This window comes from Pipistrellus kuhlii, unplaced genomic scaffold (genome assembly GCF_014108245.1).
Source record: "Pipistrellus kuhlii isolate mPipKuh1 unplaced genomic scaffold, mPipKuh1.p scaffold_m20_p_13, whole genome shotgun sequence".
NCBI lineage: Eukaryota > Metazoa > Chordata > Mammalia > Chiroptera > Vespertilionidae > Pipistrellus > Pipistrellus kuhlii.
In genome coordinates, this window is record NW_023425438.1 from 39,446,508 (window position 1) to 39,472,693 (window position 26,186).

The 26,186-nt window shown below is 43.0% G+C and overlaps 1 protein-coding gene and 1 pseudogene across 1 annotated transcript in view; one reads left to right on the forward strand and one right to left on the reverse strand.

Moving 5' to 3' along the window:
* Nucleotides 1-26,186, reverse strand: part of TACR1 (tachykinin receptor 1) — a 130,778-nt gene that overhangs the window by 20,752 nt on the left and 83,840 nt on the right. The gene's annotated exons all lie outside the window — the stretch shown is intronic.
* On the forward strand, nucleotides 1,072-1,866 carry LOC118717585 (annotated as a pseudogene).

Genomic DNA, 26,186 nt, shown 5'->3' on the forward strand with positions numbered 1-26,186 from the left:
CTCTTGCCTGCTCCCTATGGGGGATTGAGCCCACAACCCGGGCATGTGCCATTGACCTGAATCAAACCTGGGACCCTTCAGTCTGCAGGCTGAGCTCTATCTACTGAGCCAAACCATCTAGGGCCACTTAGTTTTTGATTACTTGGTGCCTTGTAAAGTTCTTCCGAGTCATCTGCAAGCTCCTTGGATGCAGAGACCAAGAGTATCTCTCTTCTCTACTCCCTACATGACCAACCACAGATTATGTTTTCCTAAAACCCAGCTCTGACCATTGATACAAATGCCTTCCCTGTTCAGGCTTCCAACTGCCTACCAGATGAAGCACACACTCCTTAGCATGACATTTCAAGCCCTCTGTTATATAATCCTCACCCTTCATTCCTACTACTTAACTAGTGCCCAGATTCATGTTGGGAATATAGTGCCTGCTCAGGAAATGTTCCCTCCTGTTCCATACTTGGCTTTCTCTTATGCTCTTACCACATTGGAAGAGAGCTGGGAACAGACCAATGGATTTGACAATAACGAGGTCACTCATGAGCAATTGCAGTGTCAGGATGCGACAAAAACCAGAAAGCAGGAACAAAGGAGTGTGTCAATGAAAATAATAACTACAGCAAGCAGAGCACAGATATTTGTGCTGACAAGGAAGGGTGCATTCACTGTTTAGGCTGGGGAGAGCGTTGCATGAATTTGTGGGTGAGAGACAATAACTCAATGGCAATGTAAAGAGGGAGTTAGCCAAGGATAACTCAGAAGGAGCAGGGAGAGCACTCAAGAGCAGAAAGGGAGAGAAAGGAAAGGGAGGAAAGAAAAGGTTGACTTTTGTTTTGTTTTTTTCAGTGAGGTTATCATGATTCATCTGCTGAGTCAAGGACACAAGACAGGATTAGAGTTCTGAGGAGACTGACCACAGGAAGGCAGCTGCTGACATCAGTAAGAGAAGTTCTGGAAGGTTGCCAAGTAGCATGAACTAATATGGCCATATTAGCATAGTGTCCTGACTTTTGCTAGCATTCCTGGGAGATCCAGGTGGAAGAGGGGGAAAAAATATAAGGGGAATATGAGGGGATTAAGATGTCTGGGTGATCTCCAGGAGGCTGTCGAATCGAAGGGACCTTGGCCAAGCATAAAAGATGACAACAGCAGCTTGGCCAACTTTTGAACCTGCCAGAGGCGGGAGAGAAAAAGGAGAAGGTGATTTGAGCCAACTCTCAAAGCAGTATTCAAGTAGAGACCTACCCTCTCATACAAAGATAAAATATAGACAGACCACTCAGGATGCCCCTGAAGAGGTTTGGAACCGTGACTTCAGAAGAGAATTAGAGGAGAGAGAGAGAGTTGCTGCAAGAGAAAAGAATAGAGATCTTCCAACTCGAGAACATACAACCTCCTTTTCAGTGTCAAAGAAGCCTCGACTAGATTCCTGCTGCTAACCTCGATGCAGGTGACCCTTTAACAGATGAGGAAGATGAAAATGAAGATTTTGAAGAGGAGAGTGATGACGATGATACTGCAGCTCTTCTTGCAGAACTAGAAAAAATTAAAAAAGAAAGAGCCGAAGAGCAAGCCAGGAAGGAACAAGAACAAAAAGCTGAAGAAGAAAGAATTCATATGGAAAACTTTCTGAGTGGAAACCCTCTCCTTAATCTCACTGGCCCATCCCAGCCTCAGGTCAACTTCAAAGTTAAAAGAAGGCGGGATGATGATGTTGTTTTCAAGAACTGTGCAAAAGGTGTGGATGACCAGAAGAAAGACAAAAATTTGTTAATGATACGCTGCGATCTGAATTTCACAAAAAGTTCATGGAGAAATATATTAAATAGTACAGTTTTATGTGCTTAATTAAAGACTATAAAATGTAAATGATCAAAAAACAAACAAACAAACAAAAAAAACAAGGGGAATATGAGGTGGAAAAGCTGAGGTTGAACTTGGGCCATGGAGACCACTGAAAGCCATGGGAACAATGGTTTGGTGAACATATTTCTTCAACAACCTTTCATTTGGCACCAACTGAAGTCTAGGCAATTATCATGTGTTACCCTGCTTAATGCCCACACTATTTTGGGAAGGTGGGGTTTACTGATCTCAACTCTGCAATTAAATTTAAGGTTCATAAGTTCCTTGACTAATGTGATTAGAGCTTGGATTTAAATCCTGATCCTTAATTTTTTTTTTCATTATACCATTCTGCTTCATGCTATGGAAATGGTCTCTCAAGAGGCTCCAGGGTACCACAGATTAAGGGAATAAGTGAAGCCTTAAAGGGCTCAGAGACTGTTTAGCACCCCCATTTCTATCAAATTACAAATCCTTCCTCATTGTGACACCATTCAGGTAACCCCTCCTGGTCTTCCCAGTCATGTGGCTGGTGCTTGAGCTCTGCTGAATGTCTTCATACCGCAGAGACCTGAGGGTGCCCACCTGGGGGGACCTTGGGCAGGTGGATGGAGCAGACCATTCTTTGCTTTCCCCTCTGTCCAGTCCCAGGATATCAGGACAGAAAAGGGACCAGGAGGGTCCAATCTCAAGAGCCCTTTGCTCTTCACTGTGGCTCCAGAAAGAACCCTGCTATGGACTGAACATTTGAGTCCAAATTCATGTTAAAACTCTAACCCCTAAGAGGATGGTATTAGGAGGTGGAGCCTTCAAGAAGTAATTAGGTCATGAGGGTGGAGCCCTTACAATGGGATCAGTGCCCTTATAAGAAGCATCACGAGAGATGATTTCTCTCTGACACCCGAGGATGCAGCAAGATGGCGGCCATCTGCAAACCAGGGAGAGGGCTCTCACCAGGCTCGGAACTGGCTGGCACCTTAACCCTGGACTTCCCAGCCTCCAGAACCATGAGAACTAGATGTTCTTGTTTAAGCCACCCAGGCTGAGGTATTTTGTTACAGCAGCCTGAGCTGATTAAAAAGCCAGGTTTACTCCAGATCCCGAGTACAATTCTCTGGTGAAAACCTATTTTGTTGCCAACTTGACAGTAACAACAAAAAATGTTTTGAAGGATAAAAAATAAGGCAGCTTCCTAGGTCTAGAAGGAGATGGATGAGAGATTTTTCTCCCGTCATATGAAAACCTATCTGCTGCCTTCCGTCTCCGCAGCAGTTTTTCTCAAACAGAACATGGTTTGTAAAAAAAAAAAAAAAAAAAAAAAAAAAAAAAAAAAATCATCGTGGGCATGATATTTTATAAAATTGAACTATAGCTGACATACAACATCATATTATTTTCGGGTGTACCACAGAATGATTCAACATCTAGCTTACAGCGTGATCACCTAATAAGTCTAGTAACCATCTGCCAGCGCACAAAGTTATTGTGGCATTATTGACTATATTTATGTTCAGGCTGAACATTACATCCCTGTGACTTATTTGTTTCATAACTGGGAGTTTGTATCTCTTATTACATTTCATCTTTTTCACCCGTGCCTATCCCCTTCCTTCTAACTGTAAGTATGCTTTTTAAAATATCTATTCAAGGGTCCTACCACAGAGATTCAGAGCAGGGCCTGGGAACATGGATTTTAACAAGTGCCTCAGTGATTATGAGGCAGGTGGCCCCTCCTTACATGGGAAGAAAACAGTGCTCTAAGAGGGAACCAAAATCCACTGCTTAAAACAGCTGAAGTTTGGATGGCGACTCATTTAGGGCAATCATCCAAATTCCTTCTCAGAGGCAGACTCGCCAGTGAATTTTGCTGCAGCTTGAAAAAAATGGGTGTCTCTGGTGCTCAAAGATGTCTCTGGGGATAGCTGGCTTGTTGGGACTCCAAAGAGATTCCCCAAAGGGCATTTATCTTATTAAGTTTATTCCAGCACTGGGGCTGCCCCAGGACTTGAGCCCCAGAACCTTCCTTTGTCAGTGTGCACAGTCTGGGAGGCACTGGCATGCAACCACATTCCCAGGAACCTGATTTGTAAACAATTTTAAGGGAGAAATGCGACTGCTAAGCAAACTGGATGTTGGTGCTGGTCAAATCGATAGGCTGCAGCTCCCATAATCAGATTTGGCTCCAGGAGGGTTGGCTGGCAGAATGCAGGGCCTCTGAACATCAAACTCCGAGCCTGGAAGGAGGGGGCACTCCACTCCACAGTGAGGACCTGTCCGTTAGAGGATGCAAATGCTTGCCCCGCCCTTGCACACACCAGGCACACGCCAGGCACACAGCTGGTGACCTGAAGATGGCTTTAGCCCAAGTTCAGGACTCTTTCATCCAAATCCTCAAGATCTATGGTTGCCAGACTTCTGCATTTCATGGAAATTTTTAAACCAAATTTGGGGACTGATGTAGGCTACTCTTCCCCATTCCCTTATTGTGCCAAGAAAAGGCATTAAAACTAACCCAAGCTAAGCTCAATGAAACGAAGCTACCAACTACTGTCACCACCACCACATTCAACAATAGCACATTTTAACAAGAGAGAAGTGAGGGCAAAATTTCACCCTAAAAGGCAGACCTTCAGCCGAAACCAGTTTGGCTCAATGGATAGAGCATCAGCCTGGGGATTGAAAGGTCCCAAGTTTGATTCCGGTCATGGGCATGTACCTTAGTTGCGGGCACATCCCCAGTAGGGGGTGTGCAAGAGGCAGCTGATCAATGATTCTCTCTCATCGATGTTTCTAACTCTCTATCCCTCTTTCTTCCTCTCTGTAAAAAATCAACTATATATATATATATATATATATATATATATATATATATATATTATTGATTTAGGCAGACCTTCAATGCAAAGACCTCAGTACAGTAAAAGAGAAGCCTCACTACCCGCTGACACGCAGACTGGTAGTTTGGAACCACTGAGGCTCTGGACCACTGCCCCAGGGCCATCACTCTGCTTCTTTGCCTGCAGCCATGCTCCAGATGAGCTTTGATCCAATTGATTTCATTTCTACCTGCTCACAGTGCAGGCAGCTCCATCTCTCAGACCACCCTGGTTGGGTCAGATGCTCCCTGTGATGGCTCAGCTCCTCAGAGAAAGCCCACACCTGCCTGCTGTGTGTGGCAACTCCCAGAGTGAGCCTCAGACTTGTTCCAAGACGAGGAGGAGAATGAGGGGTGAGAGGTGGTGATTGGCTAATGCTGCTCATCAGTGCTTGGAACTGCCTCACCCGTCTGACTCCCCTCTGAGAAGGGGGCCACACACAATGATGACATTGGCCAGTGGGCAGCAAAGTTTCTAAGCCCAGTTTCTACGTGGGACCAAGACCAACAAGAGGAAGAAACAGGAGGAAATACAGGATGAGGGCATGGGGCTGCACACAGGTGAGGTGCTTTCCCTGTCTGCAGCCGGGGGGCACCCACTGAGGCTGGTCTGGCAGGAGGGAGTGGTTGACCTGGGGGAGCTCGGGCTGACATAGGCTTCTCTGTTTGAAGACCAGTCAGGAGGGATGTAGGAGTACTGAACAAGGCATCCTCCTGCCACCTCTTGAGATACTCATACTTGGACCGTTTAGTGGGATTCTAGGCATATTCCTTCTCCACAGCTTCACACAGGAATGGCTGCCTTACCCTAGAGGCACACGACTAAACACAGCAAAGCTCCCAAACCTCACAAAGAGCCCTTTCTGCTGGACACGGGGAGCCAAGGAGGATGTATTCTGTAACTAGTTTGGTGGCCCTTTTCTCCCCAACCCGAAGCCAAAATTACAAGCCCTGAAATACACAAAGGTCACCCATAGCAGCTCCCACCTACCATTCTGAGCTCTGTCCAAATCAAAACCACGTCTTGAAATCATATAGCAAGTACAGTGTCTGAGATAGACTACACATACTAGATTTTATATTATTAATTCATTATTATTATTTACTAGAGGCCCGATGCACGAAATTCATGCAAGGGGCTCAGCCCTCGCAGCCCCAGCTTCATCCGAAGGTTATCTGGAAGGTCGTTCGGCTGTCCTGTCTAATTAGCATATTATGTTTTTAATATCATAGATTTCTTTTTTATCACTTATTGCGTTACACCAGTGGTCGGCAAACTCATTAGTCAACAGAGCCAAATATCAACAGTACAACGATTGAAATTTCTTTTGAGAGCTGAAAACCGACTTCTCCACGTGGTCTATGAAGTTTCAATCGGACAGTACATGCGCGCATGTGGAATTTTGTGGAAGAGCCACACTCAAGGGGCCAACGAGCCGCTTGTGGCTTGTGAGCCGCAGTTTGCTGACCACTGTGTTATACTGTTTATCAAATGGAAGGGAATTATAAAATATTTTCACAATCAGTGCAGTTGTACCATGGACTCCTGCTGATGCCAGCCCAGCGCACCAGGAGCACCAAGCTTATTTGCTAGGTGAGAAACCACCCACACCAGCGCTGGCTGGTGCTGTTCTAACTTGTTGCAGAGGAGAAAGACTGACAGCAGGAGGTGGGGGGTGGGGGAAGGAGTCCCTGTTGTCTTTGTTCCCTGAAACTCCACCTCTAGCAAGAGCTTTGTTTTTAGACAGAGGGATCCATCAGGAGTTCTGCTTTTATTTTATTTAAAAAAATATTTTATTGATCTTTTATAGAGAGGAAGGGAGAGGGATAGAGAATTAGAAACATCAATCAGCTGCCTCTTGCACACTCCCCACTGGGGATGTGCCCACAACCAAGGTACATGTCCTTGACCGGAATCGAACCAGGGATCCTTCAGTCCACAGGCCTACGCTCTATCCACTGAGCCAAACCAAGGGACCCGTCAGGAGCTCCTGGGTGTACCCAGGCCTCGTAGGGAAGGGGCATGCTCACATATTGTGGCTCTGCAGCATGTGGCGGACTTTCCCAGCAGGTTGGCCCCGAGGCCTGTATCATTTCTGAGATGTCTTTTCCAGACACCACATTTCCCCAGCCTGGGGAAATAGGGACTTTTAGGAACACAGTTACTGAGGAATGCACTGACATAAAATGCAACGTGATCTACATTTTTCTTTAAAAATGAGAAATAAAATTCTTTCACTCACTTTATCCACCAAGAGCAGGAATGGTCCCATGGGGCAGTATTTCAGGTGAGAATGCAGCTTCGGATGGCAGCCGATAAAATGCCATCTGCCAGGGCTGCTATGGGCTGTGTCTACGCAGAGATGAGGCTCCTCTCATGGAATAAAATGTTGCAGGATTAACAGGGTAGGGGAGCATCAATGTGTGCAGTGTGCATAGGTGGCCAACTTGTCTCTGTTTGCCTGGGATTTTCCTGCTTTTAAAATGAAACTCCCACATCCAGGGAAACTCCCTGGCTCCAGGCAGACCAGATGGCTGTTCTCCCTGGGTGTGGGAGTGCTGTAAGCCGGTTCCTCTTCGCAGCCATTCCTCTTCCCCTGGCCTGTGATAGGGCTGATTGGACACTATTGAAGACTGATTTCTTTAAGTCAACACACTTTCCCACGGTGAAAGGCAGATATCTTGAGGAGGGGTGGCCCATTAAATCACACAGCTGCAAGCAGTGCTGCGCACAACTGATCACTCCCTCCCGCTCATAACAACTGTCTCTCAACCACAGAAGGTAGAATTTTACATGTATTAAGCAGGTAAAAAAGAAGTCTGACAACACCAAGTATTGGCAAAGACATGAAACAACAGGAGCTCTTATTTACTGCTGGTCATGGTATAAATCGGAATATGTACCCACTTTGGGAAACAGTTACTTTATAGACATTCATTTATAGGGTCACACATGTGCAAGTCCAAGGTAATTGCATTTTAAGCCATATTCTGTAGAGAAACTCTTCTATTTGGTCCTCAAGAATTATACGCAAGAGTTCATAACAGCAAGAAATTGGAAATGACCCCAGTGATGACAATGCTGAGAATGGAAGAATAAGCTATGGAGTACTTACACATGAAATAATGTGCAGCAATTAACACCAATAAACCACATCTGCATACAAAACATCAGGAATCTCAGCAACAAAATCTTGAGCAAAAGTATTAAATTAATCATAAAAACTACATGCAGTATATTTTGCTTGATTCACCAAGCAAAATGAACAATCTATTGCTTAGAAATGTATACAGACCACCTATGGGAAGGAAGCAGGAAGCAGAAAGAGTTCCTATGGCTTAATAATGATCTAATTCACAAGATGATTGTAAGATTCACATGTTTAAAATTATTACTATGCCCCATTACTTCTATATATGTCATATACATCCATTTGTAAAAACAAAAATATATAGTAAGTGCTTTATGAAAATAAGAAGGTAGAAATAAATTAAAATATTTTAATGATCACAATATATGTAAAAAGACTAAATTCACTGGTTAAATGACAGGGCTGGTAAAATTGTATTTTAAAAAACAAATAACAACAAATCCAGCTAAATACTCATTATGAAAGACATACATAAAAGACAAGAACACAGGAAGATTTAAAGTAAAAGTACAGAAGGAGATATTCCAAGAAAATGTTACTGTTCAACATCAAACCAACAGACATTAAGGCAAAAATTAGAAATATCTAATATCCTATGTCCAACATTAGGTGTCAAGAGATTCTCTACAGATTGTCATTAAGTTACAACTTATTTGAATCTGTATAATATAGCTTCATTACGTATCCAGCAAAACTCAACAGGTTTACTAGGAGAGATGGATAAATTCATAACATGGGTGGGTAGGATATTTTAACACAGCAAGTGAGTGGCAGATGTAGGTTTGTGCTTAAATCTGCTTCTGCTATTCTGTCCCTCCTAATTTCCTATGTGACCTTGAGTTAGTCTTTTTCTCTTGTTAGATGTACATTTCTCATATCTGAAGAGAAGGCAGTGGATTGGATGAGTAAGGATTCCATGAAATACCCACAATCCATGCCAGGCAGTGTCTTGTCACATGATGGACTCTTCTGAGCCCCATCTTCCCTGACCATGCCGCTTCACAACCACCCCCTTCTCACCCCAGGCAGCAATACACGTAATATACAGAGACTTCTAAAACTCTTTGTCAGCTGAAGGGCTCACAGAGCAAAAGCACAGTCTGGTAGGTCCAGCTTCTGGGAATTGCATGTCTGGTTTGCCTCTTGAAGTCAATTAGGAGGTGACAGAATGAGGAAGTTGGTCCAAGTTGACTGCTGGGAGGCTGGCTTTAACACAGGGCAAGTGGCCCTGGAAACATGGAAGAGGCCATCTGTGAAAGCTGGGAGTGCGGCTTCCCTAAGTGGCAATTCCAAGTGCAGCATAAAGGGACAAATTGAGCCACAGCAGAGCTGTAATAGGAGCTGGGTTTGTTGGCCTTGACAGTCACTCGCTGGTACAATGTTGGGCTAGAGGCTGCTTGTCTTTGCATCTCTTTCTCATCTATCAAGTGACGGGACTGGGTTCTAACCTCTGAGACCTCCTCACTCTGGTAGAAACTGAGAACTCTAAGTTTTGGTGAGACAAACCTTTCATTAATTGAGTCTTTTACTCTGTAGGAAGGGAGTGGTGAATAAACATTGACCAGGTGCCTACCAGGTTCTGGATGCTCTTCTACTAGTAATTTCATACTATTCTCAATACACTCCTATTATTATTTTAATTTTATTGGTGATAACTGAGGCTCAGAGAGGGAATACTTCAGATAATAGTATGAACAGGATTCAAACTCCAGTCTTTTGACACCAGAAACTGTGCTTTATCTACTACACCCAGCCTATAGTGACTAACATATCTCTAGTCAGAGGTCAGATGGTTCTGTTGTGAATTTTTCTTCCTATAAGGTGGAACTCTTCCAGAAGAGGCTAGGAGGAAGGAGAGGTTGTTGGTAAATGGATGACATAGGCACAGCAAAAATCCACAAATATTTGATGATTGACATGGGAATAACAGAAATACACAAGCATCTCAGTTAGAGATACTTAGCAGGCTATCATGAAGCAGAACCCTCTGGTCAACAGGTCAGTGGCTGCATTCATTCATTCCTACATCCACGTATCAAATACTTCCTGAGCATTTACTATGGGTCAGGCCTGAGATGCTGGATATGCAACACAGACCAATTCCCTGTTCTTTCTCTCTCTCTCTCTCTTTTTTTTTTTTTTTTTTTTATATTTTTTTTTTTTTTTTTTTAGAGAGGAAGAGAGAGAGAGATAGAGAGTTAGAAACATCAATGAGAGAGAATCATCGATCAGCTGCCTCTTGGGGATGTGCCCTCAACCAAGGTACATGCCCTTGACCGGAATCGAACCTGGGACCTTTCAGTCCCCAAGCCGATGCTCTATCCACTGAGCCAAACCGGTTTCGGCTCCCTGCTCTCTTTAGTTCTTCTGCATTGCAAATCTCAGCAGCTCAAGTTGACGGGGAATCCAGAGGGTCAGTGGATAATGCGTTACAATATGGTGTAAAGGTGCTGTGATGGGGGAGCACATGTCATCATGGAACGTGGGGCTGGGCCTGTCCCCAGACAAGAAGGCTCAAGGAAGGCTTTCAGGAACATAAACCATAAGTAATCTCCACTTGCTTCTCCTTCAGTCTTCCCATTTTACTCAGTCCCAGCTGTGTGCTCACCTCTTTCTGGTAATCAAACTGGAACCCGCTAACTCTGGTTGGAAAGCTCATTCATATCTATTGCATCATGTCTTTTGGAGGATCTGGAACTTCTGACATCAAATGAACAACTTTTCTACTGTTGTGACTGCTATTATTGGAGCGGGGCACTGTTCAGATTGGGAGGAGGGTGAAAGAGTAGCCCAGAGCTGTCCTGAGTACAATCTTCAGTAACTGAATCGGGAGTCCAGTATCTCTGTCCAGCTTCCATGTGGGTTCCCCATTGTCTCATTTGAGTTGAGAGCGATGGATTTTACATGATTTTGTAAGTTGCATGATCTTGGGTAATTTTCTAAACTTTTTGAATCTCGGTTTATGTACATGGAAAGTGGAGATTGCTTTATTCCCTTCCTTACCACAGGTTGTGAGGAATAAATGGCATTATTTATTTAACATGCCCTAGAAGAATACCTGGCTTACGTAAGGATGTCATAAAAACTTAATATTATTAAAAATATAATGCATTTAATTTCTGTTAGTTTCCCCTTACCTCCACTTGGTCATTTCTCCTTTCTAATAAGATCCTCAACTAGGCAAAGTGTCCCACGGCATCTCAGTTCACTTTCCCACGTCCTACCCAACATGTTCTGGTTACACAATCCATGCCACTTCCAACACCGTGGCGCACATGATGCAACCAGGGCCCCAGTAGGGATTATACTCAGGGGGACTAAAGATCTTTGGTCATCAGAAAAGCAAATAGTAAGTCTAAGTGTTTTTCAAACCATGAATGTTTTTGATTCATTTGCTCGTTTTCTGATAACATGCTGTGTGGAAAGTGCTCAACACCATGGAGGTTGTGGGTAAATGAGAGATCTTTATCTTTGTCTCCTGCCTCTCTCCAACATCTATTTATCAGTTTAGTTGCAAACCCTGGAGATTCTCGGAATTATAAAGGGGAAAATGTGACAAAATAATTCTAAAGTGTAAAGTGAACAGACAGTGAATCATGCACCCACGTGCTCTCTGACAAATGTATGAAAGCATCAAAATCCTGCCTGTGCTTGAAGTTCTACCAATGTCCGGGAGCCCACCACCATGCAAGGCACCTGTGCCATCACTTCTCAGTGGTAATTATCTCTGAAGTTGTCTTTAGATGGAAGCCACATGACATACCTTCATGTCACTTCCATCTTTGGTCCTAATTTTGTTCTCTGGAGTGACCCAAAGTGAGTCCCACAATAGCCTTTTACTCCCTCTTCATATACATTTCTTTCCATCTCAGCAGATGGCCAGTGCTGGAGTGTTGTCCATCATGGTCGAAAGGACTATTATAATAAGTCTCCTTAGCATGTTTCTCTGTGTCCAGTCTCTCCCTTTTATCTTCTCTACTCTTGCCAGATTTCTCCTCTCCAAACTGGGTTCCTTTGTACTGGTTTAAGTTCAAATGTTTAATTTGCACTTGATCCACTGCTGCCACCTGCCCTGCCCCATGTTCTCCACCAAGCCAACCCAGGTAGGGCTCTCACTGCATCTTTACACCAGTGGTACTGGTCCTGTCTCCAGTCACTGGACAACTTGTTGCCGAAAATACCTTGTGATTTTCTGCCTCCTGGTGTTCACCCTCTGTGTTCAGATAAGATTCATTTCCATCTTAGGAAAAGTCCAGCCTGTGCTTCTAGATCTAATACATTTTTTTGGGTCTCACTTTGGAGTAAGACATTTCCATCTATCTTCTGAGAGATTATTCTTCAAAAGGTTGGCCCAACTGCAGCAACCTTTGGAAGAATGATCCCGGGGTGGCCTTTGGGGTTATCTAAAGGGAGGGAGACTGAAAATGGAGAAACCTTTGCATTTCCTGAGCAGCTGTAACTCCAGAAAGTCACTCCATCACAAAGTGCAGAGAAAGCTGTCGGAAGCTGGTTTTGAAGTAATTAAGTTCATCTGATCCGCCTACAGAGCTCAGCGAGGGAGGAAGTCATTACTCTCCAATCTTCAAAAGACTGTTATTCGTCTGTTACTTACACTTCAGGATATTAAAGATTGGGACAAAGGTAAATCTTACTGAAATTAGATATCAAAATGCAATTTAAACTTTCTAATTAAGTTGGCATAAATATTTATGAATATAATGCATATTTCAAATGGCTGGGGCATGCAATGTCTCTTTGAATGAACTCTTGGGAAAAAGTTGCTCAGACACTTCATCCTGGGAAAAGAATAAATTCCCAAAAGGCTGAATACAGACAGAGCACATACATAAAACACTCACACACATGTAACCATCATCTCTTCCCTTGAGCACCATCCGTGTGGTCAAAAATAGCTATTCATTTGGCCTTTCAATATTCACATGATCACTGGTCCATTGAGCCAGTTATAGCTACATTTCATAGTCTTTCTAACTCAGACCTTTGGATATATGGTGAATTACCCACCATACAAGAGCATTATTATCTTCTCTGGAAGCTGGTGTAGTGTCTTGAGCCAACACTTGGTTTCAGAAAGAAAACACTGAAGTCTAGAGGACAGAAGACCAGGGCTTCAATTCTGGCTTGTCCAGTCACTGAGCCTGTGAGCTTGAGGTAGTGTTTTATCCTGCCATACTTTCAGACAGGGTTAACAGGAGTCCCTCTGCCCCTTTGGGCTGTTGTGAAGATAAGTAGCAATCACTGATGCAAAAGTATAGCCCTAAGTTTTCTTACTTAGGAAAGTGAAGCAGAACAACGCATCCAGTTGTAATTGTTGTGGATGTAATTATTCCTTAACCCTGATGGTAGCACACATCAGTAGCTGATGGGGCAGCACACATTCTGTACTTCCTAAGCCATAACACCTGAGTGGGAAAGTTCCGAGGAGGGAAGCCATGGGGTAGGAACCAGATATCAAAATAGGGAAGATGGCATGACAATGGATGAATTAGTCAGGAGGAGTTAGGGAAGGATCATCTTCCTAAATCCAATTAGGAGATTCCCATTATTCCAGGCCACATGGTGGATTGCTGGGGCGAACAATGGTATGCCAGCCAATGCATCAATCCTTCAGTCCATCACACCACAGGTGCTAGGAGGAGTAACAAAGAGGCAGGTCTGCCTTGGGGATGTAAACTCAGGAAACAGAATAAGACTATAGCAAATGATGTGAAGTTGTGTCAAGAGGAAGCGCATTAGTGCTGCCAACCCAACTCTTACACCCAGGCATGTAGGGGTCACTAGGCTGTGTCCTGTGCTAGAGGGGCCCCACTTAGGCCCTTCTATGACTAAGCCTTTCCCCATAGAGTGAGGTGTCTATATCATTTTTGGGGTCAATAAGACATACCCATAGGTCACTCCTCCATCCTCATCATGCCGTTGTACTTGGAATTTTCTAGAGTCAATTCTAGGCCTGTCTGGGCCTCTTCCTTTGGTTCAGTCTCTCCCAGGGTGGACAATGCTGCCTGTTTGCCTGGCCGGGGGAGTAGGTAATGGGGGGGGGGGGGGGCAAGGGGCAGCTGCTTCTGGGGACTGCATGGGGGAAAAACTTGGGTGTAGAGATGGGGTGTCACATGTGTGAGAGCCCTCTCTGGGAAGGGGGCAGGGGAGGGTGGAAAGGGAAGTGGGCAGGGTGAGAGCTAGGGCCTGGTTGTCCTGCAAGGTCCTGTTTCCACAAAGAACTCCCAGGAGCAAAAAGCTCAAACCTGGCCTTCAGGTAAGTATTAAGGTCTGTTTTTCCAAGATCAGAAGATAGCGATTTTAATTAATGGTGTGCTAGCTTGATTTACAACCTTAAATATTTAGATGTGCTGTTCAGGCTGCACTCTTGTCTCTGGCCTGCAAATGCTAGCGGCAAGCCTGAGTGCAATTGTAATTGGAGAAGGGAGAGACAACATTCCCTAAGCAGCTGTGTGATGGCTCTGTTGCTGCAGAGAAGACTGTGGGAAGCTGGTTTGGAAGGAATTCAGCTGATCTGCCCACAGATCACAGCACTGGAAGAGGTCGTTATTCTCTAATCCTGCACATGGTTGTTGCATGTGTATTACTTACACTTCAGGATCTTAAGATCGGGAGGAAATGAATTCTTACTGAAATGAGCTGCAAACATCAGGGAGAACTTCCACTAGGAGGTGGGAGATGAATTTTGCTTTGAAGTATCTGTGCAGATTGGGAAAGAATTCCAAGGTGCACAAATGATTGAGCAATGTCCTGGAGGTCCTGAGGGTGATTTGGCTGGAGTCAGTCATTATCGATTCCTTCTAGCCCCAGCTACTCTCTCATAAATTCCTAACCTGTTCTTCATGTCTTACCAAAGGCAGGCCTGCTTCTTCCATGGAGCCTTCTCAAGTTTCTTCACTCCATAAAACCACCTCCCTTTTCTGATCAGCTTCTGCAATTGTCTGCACCATCAGCAGGCACAACGTTGTTTAGAGAATCTACTGCACATGGGCGTTACCAGTTGGCACTACTCAGTCTAGGACTTCATTGTGAAGTAAGTTTTGGAGTTAGTTTCATCTCCCTTAAAACTAGGACCTCCTGGAGACCCTCAGCCCCGAGTGATGCTAACACTGGCTGCGACAAAGTCATTCAGACAGTTCTGTGTTGTTTGGGTTGAGGAGAGAAAGATGAGGAGTGATTGTTAGTTCTTTTCAGATTTTTTGATCATAGCTTCTTTTTGTAGCAAAGGAACTGGGAACAGACGCCATGCCGGTAACCCATGGGTATAGCCCTAAGCTATGTATCTTAAGCCTAGACTTTGATGTGAAGCCTCCTCCTTTATCTTATAACGTATGCGGATTTTATATTCTACTCCACGGTCCACTTTTCTATCTGTTAAAAGAAAGCTTTCCATTATTCATCACTGAGTGAAATGGACTCTCTTGGAAGATTTATAATTTATCAGTTTGATAAAGTGTGACTTATTCTCGAGGCCTTGGCACATAGTGGACACTCGGCACTTGGCACATAGTGGACACTCGGTGAATATTTGCTGAATGAATAAATGAATGAACATGCTGGAGACACCCAGTCCATTGTGCTATGTGCCCGGGGGAAGCATGCCAGCATTGGAGAAGAACACTGAACTCCCAAGGGGGCCGAAAAGAAGGGAGATAATCAGACATGGGGGAGTTTCAAAAGTGAAGGAATGCTTAATTCAGCTTTGGTATGTGAGTTTACAACAACAGTGGCAGATGCAGGTGTTCTTGAGTCATCTTTCCCGGGATGACAGGAAACTGTCATTTCAACATGCAACATGCAACTGTAGAAGTCATTGTCAATGTAACATGGAAGATGTGAAAACCTTAGTCTGATAGAAGAATCCATCAACTGTCTAATATGGTAGCCATTGGCCGCACATGGCTAATGAGCCTTGAAATATGGCTAGCTCAAATATGGAATTGAGCTTGTTGTTGGCACAGAATACACACTATATCTTGAAGAATAGTATACACACATCCATACTCATACCTCCCAAATACAAAATATCTCACCAATATTTTTTATATTGATTTCATGTTGAAATGATATTATCAATATTATATATTAGGTTCAATAATATAACTATTTAAGTTAATTTCACCTGTTTCTTCTGCTTCTTAAAAAATGGAACCACTAAACTATCTTATATGACATACATGTCTTGCATTTGTAATCCACGCTGTATTTCTATCAGGCAGTGATGGTTTAGACCACATGTGTCAAACACAAGGCCCGCGGGCCAAATCCGTCCCGCCAGGCCTTGCAATGTGGCCCGCACCGCGCTGTCATCACTGCACTCTGCTGCGTTTCCATCACAATGACAGTTTATGACTGTTCAGTAAACCATTTGGCACGCGATTTAGGCTGGATTTTAGATTTTGGCCCCTTCTCTGATTGAGTTCCACACCCCTAGTTTAGACAAATGAATTAAATGACCCGGTCACAGAGCCAGGAAAAGAGATCCCAGTAGTTTTTCCCTAAGTACTACCAAGGACGAGCCTTTGCAAAACCCTCTTTGCAAAACAATGTTTATCTCTCTGGGGTATTTGGAAGACTCCTCTAATAGATGGCTGTCAAGCACAATTATCATTCACCACATATATTTGACAGGCTTACTGTTGAGAAAAACTATGGAAGTATAAATTCAAATTGAAGCTAATTAACACCCTTGCCTACAAAAAGCTCCATCATCCTGGAAAACTTCAAGCCGAAATCTGTGATTAGACTCCCTTTTGTGTTAATCAACACTTCCCCAGCTGTATAGCCAGGTTACCTCCACCGCTGGCCATTTTGAACACTAAATAGTTGGATTTCTGTTCAGCGACTGGTCATTCCTAATCGCCTCTTCCCTGCTGAGATCTGGTCCTTTTAGGTAACTTATTCTGTCCACCTGGAGGGATTAAAACATTTTTCAGTACTATTGTTACACACCTGACACAGTTCTAGCAGGTTCAGGATTCTAATTGCCTCGTTATTTGCAGTATTTTCACATAGCAAAGTGTTACATGGAGTTAGGAAGAGAGCTAACCACTGAGAAGGACCTTGATCCGGGTGGCAGGTATTCAGGGATTGTTTCTGGAATCCTGCCAAGGGGAGCTCTCCTCTGGGGACAGAGTGAAATTCCTTCACTTGCAGTCCCCACACCTGGGTCCCTGCTTCTCTCGCTGACCTCTGCCTCCTGGTTTGGTCCCAAAACCTGAAGCTCCAATCGACCCCTTTGGTGACAGATGGCTGGATAAAGCCCCAAACTGTCACCATGGCCAGCAAGGCTTTGTTTGACCTGCCCCTGGCCCCTTCTGCAGCCACAGCTCAGGCCACTCTCTCCTGCACCCTGCTCCCGCCACCCTGGCTGGCCTTAGCACTCGTCCTTGACCAGGTCCTACTGCCTCTAGACTCAGGGCTTTTCCTTGCAGGGCTCTGCTTGGGATAAGCCCCCTTTCCTCCCTCCCTCTTCACAGACCAAGTCATCCTCAAAGCTTCTCCTTTGTCCTTAAAGACCATCTTCCTTGAAGCCTCCATACTTTTTATTTGCCTTCATGGTGGCCTGTCTCTCAAAGTGCTCATCACAGTGGAGGATAGATGGTTCATGTCATGGTGTGAATATCTGATATCTGTTTATCCCATTTGATTTTAAGCCCTGGAGGGTGGGGATCATCTTTGTTTTGTTTACTGCTGTATCTCCAGGGCTAGATTCTCAGTCCATATTTGCTGGACAAATTCATAAATGTGTTTGTCCTGCTTCTCCCACAGACTGCTCAAACCACACTGGGGGGAGTGCTGATCACATGTGGGGTGGCAGTGGGTTAGGCAGGTCAGTTATAGTCAAACCTTGAATCACTCTTCCCTTCTTCATTCCCTTGGCCTGAGATACTTCTCTCTAGATTTCAAACCTTCTCCCTCTTCGCCACAGCTCTTCTGTTTCCGCTGCTTGTGGGTCCTTCCCTCCCTTTCCACACTCTTCCCCCATCTCTGGCTAGTCTGGCCGTTTTCCATGGTAAACATGAAGCTCTGGGGACACGAGGAGGCACTTTTTAATCTGATTAGAGTGATTTCTAGTTTTAGCACACCCACATAAGCCAGCACAGGCTCCGTCAGCTCTCAGGAAGGCTTGTTACCTGCTCCCCTCTTTAGCCTAGCACACGGGGCTGGGGCCAGGGACAGAGTTCCAGATGAGAGAACACTGGTTAGAGAGGTCTTCATTCCCCAGCGATCACACCTGCCACAATTTTATGTAGCAGGTACATCATGGCTTGCCTTTTGCCTAAATGCAAGATTGTTCACCGGCAAAAATCTGCAGGCCCACTTCTCACCACCTTCACTGGCAGCACCTTGGCCCAAGTCACTGCCATCTTTTCCCAGAATTACTGCCAGTGCCTCCCTGCTTCTGCCTTTGCTTCCCTATTTTAACACTGCAACACCAAGTGCTGGTGTCACAGTGTAATTCAACCATGACACTTCTCTGCTTAAGATCCAATGATGGAAGGAATCCTTGCCATTTGAGACAACATGGGTGGATCTTGAGGACATTATCCTTGGCTAAATGTCAGACAGAGAAAGACAAATACTGTATGAATACATCTCACTTACATATGAAATCTTAAAAAATGAAACTCATAGCCTTGGCTGGTTTGGTGTCAGCCTGCAGACTGAAGGGTCCCAGGTTCGATTCTGGTCAAGGGCACATACCTGGGTTGTGGGCTCAATCCCCCAAAGAGGGCATGCAGGAAGCAGCCAATCAATGATTCTCTCTCATCATTGATGTTTCTATCTCTCTTTCTCCCTCTCCCTTCCTCTCTGAAACAAATAAATATATATTTAAAAAAAAAGGGTAAAAAAATGGAACTCATAGAAACAGAGAATAAATAGTGTATGCCAGAGGTGGGAACAGGATTGGGAAAATGGGTAAAGATGGTCAAAAGATACAAACCTCCAGTTGTGAAATATAAAGCATGGAGATGCAAAGCATAGCATGTTGACTATAGTTGAAAATACCATATATTTAAGTGTTGCCAGCTATTTTGGAAGTTGCTGAGAGTCAACTGATATCTTAAAAGTTCTCATCACAAGAAACATTTTGTAACTGTTTGAGGTGAGAGATGTTAACTAAACTTAGGTGGCTATCATTTTGCAATATATGCACATATCAAATCATTATGTTGTACACCTGAACCTAATACAATGTGTGATGTCAATTATATCTCACTATAATTAGGAGGGGAAAATCCTTTAATGAATTACTCAGAAGGAAGATGAAATCCATATAGTTGCCCGCTTCAAACTTGTTTCTGTTTTGCTTTTAATTAAGGAGCTTAATGAAAGAGTTTGGATATCTTATTTATTAAGAGGGAAAAAATAAAAGCCATTTTAGTAAGTTAGAAGTAGATTTTCTTTTCCCTACTAATTATTATACAGCAAATTGCCAATTTAATTCTTAGTTGACATACAATGTTCTATTAGTTTCCTATGTACAACATAGTGATTAGATATTTATGTAACTTATGAAGTAATCACCTTGGTAAGTCTAGTACCCATCTCACACTTTATATAGTTATTATAATATTATTGACTGTGTTCCCTATGCTGAACTTTACACCCCCATGATTGCTTTTATAGCTGGCAATTTGTGTTTCTTACTTTCTTTACCCTTTTCACCGAGCCCTCCAGCCCCCCTCCCATCTCCCAATTTTGTCTCTTACTACTTCCCTTTTGCTCATTCCACTCTGGCAACACAGGCTTCCTTCCGGTTCCTTGAAGGAGCCAAGAATGTTCCCGCCTCTCAACTTTGCATTTGGTTTCTTCTAACTGGAATGCCACCTTCAATGTGCACATGGCTCACCCTCATCTCCTCCAGGATTCTCCTTATAAGATCACATCAAGGTTTGTGGGCTCTGAGTCTTTGCCCTAATCTTTCATTTGGCTCCCTCTGGCTTTCCTCTTTGAAAACAGCAAGACATGGTCATCCAACTTACTTTTGGTGAAATTCTGGCTGGTTAAGACTCTCTTTAAAAATCATTGCTGGGCTGGGCTAAAAGGGATCAATGGGGGGGGGAGGGGATATATGTAATATTTTCAACAATAAAGATTTTTTTAAAGGTCATTTCTCCTGTTCAAAAACATCTGTTCACTTAGGAGAGACCATAGGTACGAGGACAAGGTTTTCAAACTTTGAAAATATAAGTGGAGCCCTTCCATCAAATGGAATCATGTGAAGAGATCTTCTTTGGCGAGTTTCAGGGGAATGAAATGTTAACCACTTGAACACATTGCTCGGGGCAGAGGCTATCATTGCTTTAGTTGACAGATTAGAAAAGCAAGACCAAGACAGGTTAAATTCTTTTTTGTTTGTTTCTGTTAATCCTCACCTAAGGATATTTTTTCCATCAATTTTTAGACAGAAATTGTGGAAAAAGGAGATATAGAGAAAGAGAGAGAGAAACATTGATTTGAGAGAGACCCATCAATCAATTGCCTCTTGTATGGGTCCCAATGAAGCCCACAATTCTTCCATGCCTTGGGCCAATGCTCTAACACCAAGAAACACCAGCCAGGGCGAGAGGTTAAATTCTTAATGTGGAAGCTGGAAGCAGAGAAAGGAAAGTTGGGAGTAGAAGCTTTGGTTTTGTCACCACCACTTCATGTCTGCCTCCAATCCCATAGTGCATAAGAAGGGTTTTATGAATACTAAAAAAAATAAACTTCTGAAAATTACAGCGAGTTACTTGGTAGCTTATTACCATTGTCATCCTCGAAATCATCATCTTCACCATTCATCTCATTGTTTACATTGCATTGTTTGTCCATGTGAACAGTGTGAGAATTTATCCACTGCATTTCCTAATGAATGTACTTCCCACCACCTTCAGGTCTACTCAAAGGTCATTTCTCAATGACATGACCATCTTACAGCAAAATGCAACCTAATCTTTTCCTCTTACCTGACTCCTCCCTCATTCCACTGTTGTTATTTATTTATTTATTTTTTGTATACCACTTTTCACTTTTTACCATGCTATATAACTTATTTACTGTTTATCTGTTGTTTATTCTTTGTCCTCCTCTGCTAGAATGTAAGTTCTGCACGGGCATTTTCTTGTCCATTGAATTCTAGTCTCCCTTCAAGTTCCATCAGCTCCCAACTTTCTTTCTTGGCTCTGGTTTGCACTGATTCTGCCTCTTCCTGATGGCTCATGGAGCACATTGGTTTATTCCACACATTTCAGTGATTGATATAATTCGTTCTGTAGCCCTCTATTTCTTATGTGCTTAGTGGTGGAAAAATTATTTCCCATTGGGCTTCTACTTCTAACTCTGCCATAACTCAATGGTGACCTTGGGAAATTACTCAACCACTCTAGACCTCACTTTTTTTCATTTTACAATAAGAGCTGAGTTAGATGCTACTCAAGATCTCCCCAGATTTTACATTCTCAGAGAACACAAGCAGTTTGATTGCAGAGTCCATGTCCAATAACAATGACAATTACCATTCAAGCTGCCTGATAGCTCCTTCAACTACACAGTTTCCCATTCTCTCAGTAATCCTATAAAGGAGGCATTACATTTTACAGATGATAAAACTAATACTCATAACTGTACAAAAATTTTTAAGTGGCACTTAGGGAGACAGGGCTGGGGTTCTATCTTGAGGCTGTCTAACTTTAAAGCCTGTGCCCCTTTCCCCCTTCTCAACGGTCTCTTGTCTCATATTTCTTTCATGTTACCCTTGGCTCTGAGTGGCAGATATGTGGTGATCTGATCTTTGAAATGAATTCCAAAACTAGAGAAGAGAAATCCAATTGCATTTTCTTGCTTGGCTGTGATAACTGATTGCTGTGTGGGTTGCACTGGACCCTCTTAGGGGCTGCTTGTTACTGTTTCTTGGGCAGAAGGCAGTCATATGGGGAAGAAGTTATTCTTCCATTCACTAATGTATGACTGTGGGCAGGTTACATACACTGAGTGGCCAGATTATTATGATCTCTGAACGCTTAATAATCTGGCCACTCAGTGTATATCCCATAAAATAAAAGGCTAATATGCAAATTGTCCCCTCAACCATGAGTTTGACTAGCAGGCAGCCCAGCCAACCACCCATGTCCCCTCCCCCTGGTTATGCTGGCTGGACCCCACCCATGCATGAATTCATGCACCAGGCCTCTAATATCTATCTATCTATCTATCTATCTATCCATCCATCCATCCTGAGTGGACAGATTATTATGTGTTCAGAGATCATAATAATCTGGCGACTCAGTGTACATCCTACAAGCCTCAGTTTACAAATTATTTTCTTCCATTAAATAAGAATAGTAACACCTGCCTCCTAGGTTTGTTAGGAGAAATTTTAGTGAGGAAATGAGTGTCAAATAAGTGTGTGGGTTTCAATATATTTAATTGTGGTAAAATACACATAACATAATACTTACTGTATTAACCATTTTTAAATGTACAGTTCAGTGGTATTAAATAAATTCATTCTGTTATGCAACTATCACCACTATCCATCTCCAGAGCTCTTTTCATTTTGCAAGATGGTGTTTGTTTTTGTTTCAACTCAACCTGGACACAAAACTCAGCACACCTTCCAGTTCTTATAAATGAGAAAATACACACACACACACACACACACACACACACACACACACATTAATGACTAGTAAGACCTCCCTGATAATCTTGCAGGTTGCTACCACCATCTTAATCTCTAAACTCATATTGCCCACTCACTATGATGTTTAGAAAACAAAGTCTCTGATAATTAACAGGATTAATGTTCTTCTGGCAGTTATTAAGGTTATAAATAATGACGATTATTTCCCTTGTATATTGTCATCATCATCAAAAACTACTGTTGGACCCCGGCCGGTTGGTTTAGTTGGTTGAAGTGTTATCCCATACACCAAAAACTTTGCAGGTTTGATTCAAGGTCAGGGCATGTACCTAGGTTGTGGGTTTGACCCCAGTCAAGGTGTGTATGGAAGGCAGTTGCATTGATCAATATTTCTTTCTTTCTCTCCCTCTCTCTCTCTCTCTCTCTCTTTCTCTCTCTCTTTCACCCCTTGATCTCTAAAATCAATAAATATATCCTCAAGTGAGGATAAACAACAACAACAACAACAAATTACTGCTGGTAACTTAGAATAATGGTGCAGGAAGAGAGAGGTATTAGAATCTGGGAAATGGAGACATTTTAATACAATTTTCAAAAGAGTGATAGATGATCAAAAGAATCCAGTGCTGGGTGAAGTTGCTCTGGAACTCAGCCTTCTGGGTTCAGAAAAATCAAGCCAACTTTATCCAGCAACCGAAGCTCAACTACACTGGTTGAGTGTGGAAGACCTAGAGCCCCCACTTAATTCCCATACCACCCCCTCTGATAGTTTCTGTGTTGGGGTGAAGGGGGTCTCCAATGACCGCTTGGAACTCCCTGACCTAGAACAGAACCCTGCTCCCTGGGCTGACATGGAGGGTCCTCCACAATCTGCTTCATGAGACCAGTCACTCTGATCCATACCATCATTGACTGTTTGCCTAAACCTACCTTGCCAGTGTGATTACCTTTGTCTGGAGGTTTCTTAGGAGAATTAAGTGGAAATCAAATTTATCTAAAGTGGGGGGGACTGGAAGCCTTCTAGAATTGCTGAGGAATGGAGAAATGGAGTTAAAACCATCAACTAAGAAAATCCCTGATCAAGAGACTTCAACTATTCTTTGCTGTATACAGGCACAGTTATTTTGTGTGTGGTAAACTAAATTCATTTCTAATACGCTGATGAACAATAAGTCATGCCACCTATGGGAGGCATGCCATAGAAGGCATAGACTGTATATCTGGGTGTGGGGTCCTTTAGGAGAGCAAAGGAGGAAGGTACAGAAAAAAAGATGAATTTCATTTTTATAATTTACAACAACCTGATCCTGATTCTCTTCTGCCTTGAAGATTAACCCTTTATTTCAGCCTGCATGACTTTCCACAGAGCAGAAAAAGGATTTCCCTGAATATTGACGATTTTAGTTTGCTATCTTTGCCTAGTCTCTATGCAGCAAAGATCTCACAGATTTAAGGAATTAGAGGTTGGGCGACAAAAGGAACTGGATTTGTCAATGAAATGACACTTGTAGCTGCTGCTCTCTAAGCTAGATTTTTTTTCCATCTTTAAACTTGGAGCAACATGAATCTCATCTACTGTTAAGCCCCCTGTGGAATTCTCAACAAACTTGAGATTGTGCTTGTTAGTAGCACTGGAAAAAGGGCTATGGAGTTGGCATCAGAGATCAAAGTCCCTCATACCTGTCAAGTTAGACAGGAGTCTGAAGCCACTTAGTTACCCATCTGGAGCATCTGTCTCTGCCTTGTGTTTGGTGGGATGGTAGCGCTAAGTCTTTGTGGGGTCATGACTGACACTTTCTGTTTGGTTTGTAACACCTCAGCAACTTACCACATAGGCTATGTGGCAGATAGTAATTTATAAATAAGAGTTTTAAAAAATCAATGTTATTTGGCATTTTAATTGGAAAAATTGCACAACTATCCCTTTTCTTGGTTGGGATTTACCTGTGAAATAAGAAGATGAGGGCTAAGAGTTTTGTCTTAGAATCCTGGGACATTAGTAGTGATCCAGTTCAAAGCTCTCACCTTCTGTAGATGAAAAGCAAGCCCACAGAAAGTCAGGGACTTAGTTTATACAGAACAGAGGCAACACCAGGACTAGAACCCAGGTCTTCTGACTCTTAGCAACAGTACTCTCTCCTGACACTGTGATTTCATGGCTATGTCTAAGATACCCCAATCCCATGTGCAGAAAGTACTGCATGCAAATAACTCCTTAAGGCATATTTATGATCGGTAGTGACCTTGCTGTTCGTGTTGATTTACTTACAGGGTGCTAGTTTTCCAAATGGAAGAAATAAAGTTGAAAATAAAAGAGTTAAAGCATTCTTCCAGGTCCAAACTGAGTATTCCATATATAGTCTTTAGAGGAAGATAAAGATAAATAGTCTATGATATTTATTTGGGTAAAATATTAAGAAAACAGAACCAATGCTTACATTTCCTTAATTTTTCTCTTAGGTATGAGATTGCACACCACCAGGAAGGCTGTTCACTAATAACCAGAGGCTCCAGCAATCTCTGACATCTCCACGAGTGGCAGCTGACTTCTTAAAGTAAACATTTATGCTAGTAGTGTGTCAAGTCTGTAGCTTGTGACTTCTAATCCCCTCTGTGGGGAGGGAATCCCATCCCATCCCACCCTGGGCAGGAATCATCCCTTTGTCTAGTATATACACACTGTAAACACTCCCCTCCTGTTAGTCACTTAGTAGTGTCTCAGTTAACAGACCGTCTGTCATGGTATCACAGTGCTTATGTCCAGGCAGCCCTTATTTCTCAATAATGGCCCAAAGAGCAAGCGTTGCAATGCTGGCAATTTGGATATGACAAAGAGAAGCCATAGAATGTATGCATGTATAGAAAAATCATAATATTTATGGGGTTTGATACTACCTGTGGTTTCAGGCATCCACTGGGGGTCTTGGAACATCCCCCCAGGGATAGGGAGGACCTCTGTAATCAGGCACGGATGATTTGATTAGTCTTTGAGGATAATTTTTTTAAAAAGAAAACAAGTTGACAATACGTAAATATGAATATTATAGAAGTAGAAGCGAGATTCTCGGCGATCCTAGCTACTAATAAAAACATTTTTTGATCACTGTCTAACCCCAGGTGAGACTTGCTGATCTAGACCATGCTGTGCAGGTAAGAACAGAGCCTAGTTTTAAGGGTGCCTAGAGGAGATGTCTTGATTTAAACTGTGTTTATGTCTTTGTTACAAGATACTGGAAGCTAGTGATAGAAGTAATTGAAGTTTGAAGGGCTTGGGGAACAATTTCAGAAAGAAATAGGAACAAACAGAGCCTGGAAATGATCCCTATTGGAAGAGAGAATGTAGGCAAATAAAGAAGCGCTGAAGATAAAACTCTAGTGTCTGCCCCATCCTTAGACAGTTGGGTTCATGTCTCTTTTAGTTACCAGTAACAAAAACTCAACTCTAAAGAGCAAAAACGTAGTGTGTGTGTGTGTGTGTGTGTGTGTGTGTGTGTGTGTGTGTGTGTTGTGTATGTGTGTAACATAAAGAAGAGACCATAATGGGAGCTTCGAGGACAGCTGGATCCGGAAACGCAGAAAATGGCTGAGCTTTGCCTTTTTTTGTCTTTCAGCTTTGTTTTACTCTTTGGGTTAGCCTCATTCTCAAGAAGAAAAAATAGCTCTTGAA